Raw genomic sequence first — 7,997 nt, forward strand, 5'->3', positions numbered from 1 at the left:
TTTTGAGACGGAGTCTGGTTCTGTCACCCAGGCTGGAGTGCTGTGGCCGGATCTCAGCTCACTGCAAGCTCCGCCTCCCGGGTTCATGCCATTCTCCTGCCTCAGCCTCCCGGGTAGCTGGGACTATAGGCGCCGCCACCTCGCCCGGCTAGTTTTTTGTAGTTTTTAGTAGAGACGGGGTTTCACCGTGTTAGCCAGGGTGGTCTCGATCTCCTGACCTCGTGATCCGCCTGTCTCGGCCTCCCAAAGTGCTGGGATTACAGGCTTGAGCCACCGCGCCCGGCCGACATTTCTCAAAAGAAGACATTCATACAGTCAACAGACACATGAAAAAATGCTCATCATCACTTGCCATCAGAGAAATACAAATCAAAACCACAATGAGATACCATCTCACACCAGTTAGAATGGCAATCATTAAAAAATCAGGAAACAACAGGTGCTGGAGAGGATGTGCAGAAATAGGAACACTTTTACACTGTTGATGGGACTGTAAACTAGTTCAACCATTGTGGAAGACAGTATGGCGATTCCTCAAGGATCTAGAAATAGAAATACCATATGACCCAGCCATCCCATTACTGGGTATATACCCAAAGGATTATAAATCATGCTGCTATAAAGACACATTCACACATATATTTATTGCGGCACTATTCACAATAGCAAAGACTTGTAATCAACCCAAATGTCCATCAGTGACAGACTGAATTAAGAAAATGTGGCACATATACGCCATGGAATTCTATGCAGCCATAAAAAAGGATGAGTTTATGTCCTTTAGGGACATGGATGCAGCTGGAAACTATCATTCTCAGCAAACTCTTGCAAGAACAGAAAACCAAACACTGCATGTTCTCACTCATAGGTGGGAATTGAACAATGAGATCACTTGGACTCGGGAAGGGGAACATCACACACTAGGGCCTATTATGGGGAGGGAGGAGGGGGGAGGGATTGCATTGGGAGTTATACCTGATGTAAATGACGAGTTGATGGGTGCTGACGAGTTGATGGGTGCAGCACACCAACATGGCACAAGTATACATATGTAACAAATCTGCACGTTGTGCACATGTACCCTAGAACTTAAAGTATAATAAAGAAAAAAAAATGTACATGTCTAACTCACTGTGGAGGGTGGTACAAGATTGGTGGGCTGAGTTCTTGGTATCTAGTGTGATAATATGGGGACCAGCTCAGAACCTCAGAGTTGGTATGAAAATTATTTTTAACTGAAGATATTTGAGATTCAACAGATGCATAATAAAGTCTACTTGGAACTTCCCTTATCTGACAAAAAAACAGCAGCTTCTGAGAAATCAAGCTTCCATAAATGCCCTCTCCAGAATGTTATGACCATGATGAAGGTAGAGAAACTGCTGCAGTCATATAAACAAATATAATAAAAACTTCTTGTCTTCATTTGCTGTCATAAAAACCTATATATCTTTCCTAAATAAATCTATTTGTTATTTTCAAAAAAGTCTATAAGCCTTTAATTTTAACTATTTCCTGAGCTTGCTACTTTTTTTGTGGGCTTCCATATGCATATGAATTAACCTCTTCCCCTCTTATTAATTTGTCTTTTGTCAGTTTAATTCACTTGCCACCACATGCAGAATTTAACAAAGAAGAGGAATTATTTTTTTCTCGCCAATAATAATAAAGTTGGAGCTGTCTACATTTCTTTGGTAATCTTTCATTTAATCCTTTTGTCTTCAGTGCTGTGTTCTTGCTCAGCTATGTCTAATAATTGCCAGTGTTGAGATCCTCTATTAAAACCGTTTCAGAAAACAACTTTTCAGGCTTCTTCCTCCGTAGGGAATGGAGGAATTTCTTCAGATGCATAAAGTAAGAAGACTACCTAGGGGTCTAAAAGCTTCTGGAGTCTTAATCCTTTCTCTTAGTTTTAGTTGTTCTACTTCAGAGGTACTAATCCTGTTCAGAGTTCCATGGTACTCATGGGGTGCTTTTCAGCTTTCAACACTGTCGTCATACAAGTTAGTCACTGCCCCTAGCTGCTTTCCAGCCATCAAAGTGGTATCCTGGGGACACATGAACGTGCCTGGCCTCCTTCCTTTGTGAAGTGGTGGTAGCTGGTACGGGACTGCTCAGGGATCAGAAGCCTTGGGATTCCATGTAAGTTTGAGTGGTGCCTCTGCACACTCTGTAGCTGGAGGCTCTCTCTCTAGAGGTCCAGGGGGTGGGGGCCAAGGAGGCTTTCCTATGTCTAGGATTGTAAAGGTCCATGATGGAGGTGTGGACCTCCAGAAATCTCTCACTCATTCACCTTTTCCCTGCATTAGGATGCCTCTCCCGGCTTCACACAGGTCCCAGCTTGGTGGCTGCCTGGCTTCTCTCTTCTCTGCTTTCCATGGGTCCTGTCACTTCTCTGATGACTCTCAGTGTGCTCTCTTAGATGATTTGCTGGAAGTGTTATAGTGACTTGCTATGTTGACTCCTCTTCATGAGACAGCCGTGAACGCGCTACCTCTAGCCAGCCATCTTGAATTGGAACCTCTCACTTAATTTTTATACAATTTTTCTAGGCATTTGCTACTATAGTCTCCATTTTTTAAAAATGAAGAAATTTAGGCCCTACGAATGTATCTGAGTCATCTGAGATCACAAACAGTGAGTAAGTGGTAGAGCTCGGATTTAAACATCAGCAGATCAGCTACAAAATCATTGCTCTCTATCAAAATCCTTGCTCTCTATCAAATTTTACTGTTTAACAGGGCTACAAAAAGACATAAATAAGGTGCGGTCAGCTGGGATAATGTTACCTGCTGTAGCAAACAAACAAAATATGTATAATGACTTAAACATGATATAATGGTTATTTCTTGCTTATATAAAGTCTGTAACAAGTGCAGTTGAATTATAGGCATCTCTTTTCCAAACAGTGATTGTGTCAGGCTTATTCTGTTTTATGCTTTGGCTATCTTTACACTGTGGCTTCTAAGGTTTCTATGCTTACTATAGCAAGCTGGAGGAATGAGTTAAAGACAGTGGAGAAGGCATAACTACTTTTTAACTAACTCCTTAAACATCTTAACCAAAGACATGGCACACCTCTCTTCTGTTCACATTCTGTTGTATAGGCATTTTCACATGGCCAAACTCAATCTCTGTGGATGCTGGGAAATGCAGTCTTACTCTGTGGTAGGAAGAATAAATGTGTTTGCTGAACTGTTTAACAAACTTGGTTACCATTTGCCCTTCAGTATCCGTATCTCTCTTCCTCCACGCACAGTTAGAAAATGGCAGGACCATTTTAAATCCATGTCTGTAAACCCAGTGTCCATGCCAATTAACTGCTGATATCAAACTATTTTTTCTGGTATGCAAAAGTTACACTGACTTTTACTGTCAGAAGACATTTTCTTAAACTCTCTAAACCTTACCCTTGTATATACCCACATTTTCTAAAATATATTCTGTATGTTTGTATATAAGGATTCAGTGCCATTGAGAGGCAATACTGAGTGCTCTGGAGTTAGAACCTCTGGGTTTGAATCTTGGCTTTGTTATAATCTGTGTGGGAGGGGCAAAGACCTTGCCCCTATGATGCCCATAGAGGCATCATAGTGCATCTATGAAAGAGGAATTACAGTGCCTACATCATAGTGTTGTGAGTGAAAATGAGAACATAGTCAAATGCACACTGCTTGGCATATAAAAAGCTCTCAATAAATGTTAATGACTACTACCCACTTTTAATAATTATTAATAATTCACTTGGTATTTTAATATCAAGTTTCTTTGCCACAAGCAAAAGAATAATTTATGGTCTTGGTTGTAATTTATTCTTTCTATCTGAATTGGTATTTTAGTATCAAGATTTTTTTTGCCATAAGCAAAAGAATAATTTATACACTTGCTTGTAATTCATTCTTTGTATCTGAAGGCAAGATTGCTTGGTTCATCAGGATCACACTCATAGCCTTTCAGTGAATTGTTGTCCTTATTTTGAAAAGAAAAGGAAAATTAAGGAAATGATGTTTTTGTTGTTGTTGTTGAGACAGAGTCTTGCTCTGTGTCCCAGGCTGGAGTACAATGGCGTGATCTAGGCTCACTGCAACCTCTGCCTCCGGGGTTCAAGCAATTCTCCTGCCTCAGCCTCCTGAGTAGCTGGGACCACAGGTGCACCCACCATGACTGGCTAACTTTTGTATTTTTAGTAGGGATGAAGTTTCACCATGTTGGCCAGGCTGGTCTTGAATTCCTGACCTCAAGTGATTCACCTGCCTTGGCCTCCCGAAGTGCTGGGATTACAGGAGTGAGCCACTGCGCCCAGTCGAAGGAAATGCAATATTAAAACACCAAGGTTCTTGTCTACTAGAACTTTGAAAATTCTATACGTTTTGTAAAATCAGCGTGTATTAACATTTTTTACATTTATGTTGACAAAACACAAAATTTATTTAACATTATTATATTGCTATCTAGTCAAAGTCCTCAATGGTTATTGAAATATGACAGTTTTTATTTTAGATTCTACGGATTTTAGGTATATTCATGAGCTTTTAAGAAGAGACTACAATGCCAATAACATGGGCATAAGTGAATGTCTCTCTGTCTCTCTGCGCACATGTGTGCATGTGTGTGTGTGTGTGTGTGTAGTGTCTATGTGTAAAAATAGGGGTAGAGGACTGTGAGAGTTCTGTCACAATGTTTTCTTTTATTACTTTATTTTCTTACATAAAATACAGTGTTATCTGGCTTAGGAGAAGTAAAGGACTGGACAAGAGGGCTTAATGATGCAATATTTGTTACAGATTTCTTACATAAATTATGTACTTCCATTTGCTCTTATGCTCCAGGAGAAAAACAATTGCTTGCAAATTTCTACTTAACCCTCTTTTCCATGAACTCTTTTTACTGGGAGGGGTTAGGCTACAAAACTTCAGATAATATGCTCTGTCCCAGGAGAGATTCTTAGTGAAGGCACCAAGGTTATATTCTTTCTATGTACAGTTGATCCTTGAACAACATGGGGGTTAGAGGCACTGACCTGAGCAGACAAAGATTTGCAGATAATTTGATTCCCCTGAAACTTAACTACTACTAGTAGCCTACTATTGACCAGAAGCCTTACTAACAACATACGCAATTGACACAAATTTTGTATGTTGTATGTATTATATACTGTATCTTACCATAAAGTAAGCTAGAGAAAAGAAAGTTATTAAGAAAATCATAGGAAGAACACATACATTTGCTATTCATGAAATGGAAGTGGGTATCATAAAGGTTTTTATCCTTTATGGGTTCAGTAGGCTGAGGAGGAGGAAGAGGAGGAGGAGTAGGGGTTGTTCTTGCTGTCTCAGGAGTGGCAGTGGCACAAGAGGTTGAGGAGGTAGAATGAGAGACACACTTACGGTAACTTTTCAGAAGTACATTCTAATTTCTTTCTGGCTCTTTTGCTTCTTTATTTCTCCAAAAATGTCTCTATATGATACCAATCCTTCTTCCACCATTTGTTTTAGCTTCAGTGCCTGTATAATAGAAGGATCCAAGTCATAAAAGAAGTTAAAAGCAGTTTTGAATTATTAAAACCCTTCAGCCAGATTGTCTAATGTCAATTTGTTTTCTGGCACTGCTTCTTCTACGTCTTCTTCCTCATTGTCTGGTACTAGTTCAAAAACATTCATTTCCATCATGTCCTTTTCTGTTAATTTCTCTGGTGTGGTGTCCATTAACACTTGAATTTCTCTAAGATCCATACGTTTAAAATCTTTGCCCCCAGCTTTTTGCCATATCCACCATCTCTTTCATGATTTCCTTGATTGGCTCTGTCATAACTCCTGTGAAGTCATTCATAACATCTGGACACACTTTGATCCAGCAGAAATGTATTGTTTGGGGCTTCATGGCCTTCAGAACTTTTTCCATAACAAGGATGGTATAGTCAATGGTGTAATCCTTCTTGACTCATGATGTTTCTTCTGTCGGAGGTCTCTTTCACAGAGTTCACAATCCTTTCCATAGAGTGTCATGTATAACGAGCCTTAAAGATCCTTATGACCCACTGATCTAAAGGATGGATTAGAGATGTTCTGTTTGGAGGTAAGCAGACCACCAAATTTTGGAGATTACAATTCGAGATGAGATTTCAGTGTTAAACACATGAAGTTCTGGGTGGCCAGGAGCATTGCACAATATCAGAAAAACCTTAAAAAGCAGTCTCACTGGAAAGACACTTCCCTATTCCAGGGACAAAACACTGATGGAACCCACCTATAAAAAAAGGGTTCTCGTTGTCCAGGCCTTCCAGTTGCACAATCAAAAGGTTAGCAAAAGACTGGTATAATATTTTCCCTTTAAGGCTAGGGGATTAGCAGCTTTATGGATAAAATAAGTGTTTATCATTAACTCAACTACTGCATTTCCATAAAACAGTAGAGTTAACCTATCCCTTCCTGCCCTCAATCCTGGCACTCTCTTCTCTTCCTTACTAGTAAATGTCCTTTGTGGATTTCTGGATTTCTTTTTTGTTTGTTTGTTTAGAATGGAAATTGCTGGCATTCAATTCTTCAGTTTTAGAATATTTCTTTTCTTTTTTCTTTATGTTGTCATATAATGACTGCTTCTTCTGGAATCATGTTAGAGTTCATAAGTATGCCATTCTTATGGCAATCCTTCACCCAGATAAAAGCTACATTGTTAATACAAATTAAAAAGATATTTCACAAAAATGTACGGGTTTTGCACTTGTTGGCATAACTGCAGCAAGAGCTTCATGGATTTTTTTTTTTTTAAATCCTTGCAACAGTCCTTATGCTGGATTTATTTACCTTAAATGGCAGGAAACCATAGGGGCAGACCTCAATTTACAGTACATACGAAGCAATTCAACTTAGTCTTATAAAGTCATGACTTTGTTTTCTGCTGTTTCAGAGAGCACTTCTAGCATCTCTAGTGGCACTTTGTATGGGTCCTATGGTGTTATTAGATGTATACAGTATTTCACTAAACACCATGAAAAATACACAAGAACTGCAACAGACAATCTTTTATTTATTTTTTATGTATTTTTATTTTATTGTATTTTAAGAAACATCTGTAGAGACAAGATCTTGCTATGTTATCCAAGCAGGTCTTGAATTCCTGGCCTCAATTAATTCTCTCACCTTGGCCTCCCAAAATGTTGGGTTTACAGGAGAGAGCCACGATCCTTAGCCAGAGACCTTTTTTTTTTTTTTTTTTTCTGAGATAATGTACTGGTGAGAATTGCTCAAACAGAGATGATTAGTGTCACATGGCATTTTAAGTGGACATTTGCAACACTTGAGCTCACCACAACACCAACAGGGGTAGCTACAAAATTATTATAGTAGTATAGTATGTACTACAGTTAATTTTATGCAATTATAATTTAATACTTCTGTTTTGTGTTTGTTTACATTTCTTATGACTATAAATGGCATCATATACAGTCAGTGTTTGTGTAAGTTTTGATAAATTTTTACTTTTTATAATGGATATTTGTATACTTTTTGATAGGAAATGATAAAATAAACTAGTATTCACATTTATATTATATATTCACTACATATCTAACTTAAGAAATGCGGGTTTAAAAAAAATATTTCTAGGCTACATGTTTTTTCTGCAAGTTTTTCTAAATTGTCCCAATTCTCCAAAAATTTTTCCAATATATTTATTTTAAAATCACTTTGTATGGGTTGACCATGCAGTTCAAACCTGTGTTGTTCAAGGGTCAGTAGTGGTTTCATTCCTTAAAGTTCAGAGGAGCTAAGAGCTTCCGCCTGTTTCATAGATTCACTATTCAGGGGACCAACTAGAACATTGAATAAAGATATCCCTTTGACAGCTGATATTATAGTTTATATAGATGTAAATAAGAAGTGTATGCTGAGTAAGTTGAACACAGACTCTCTGAAAAAATCTTTTCTTGTTCATAGAAAATCAAAGTAAAAATCAGAGGTGTATACTACTCAAGGATAATTTCTCATTGTTTATTTAAA

This window comes from Piliocolobus tephrosceles, chromosome 3 (assembly GCF_002776525.5).
Source record: "Piliocolobus tephrosceles isolate RC106 chromosome 3, ASM277652v3, whole genome shotgun sequence".
NCBI classification, from domain to species: Eukaryota; Metazoa; Chordata; class Mammalia; order Primates; family Cercopithecidae; genus Piliocolobus; species Piliocolobus tephrosceles.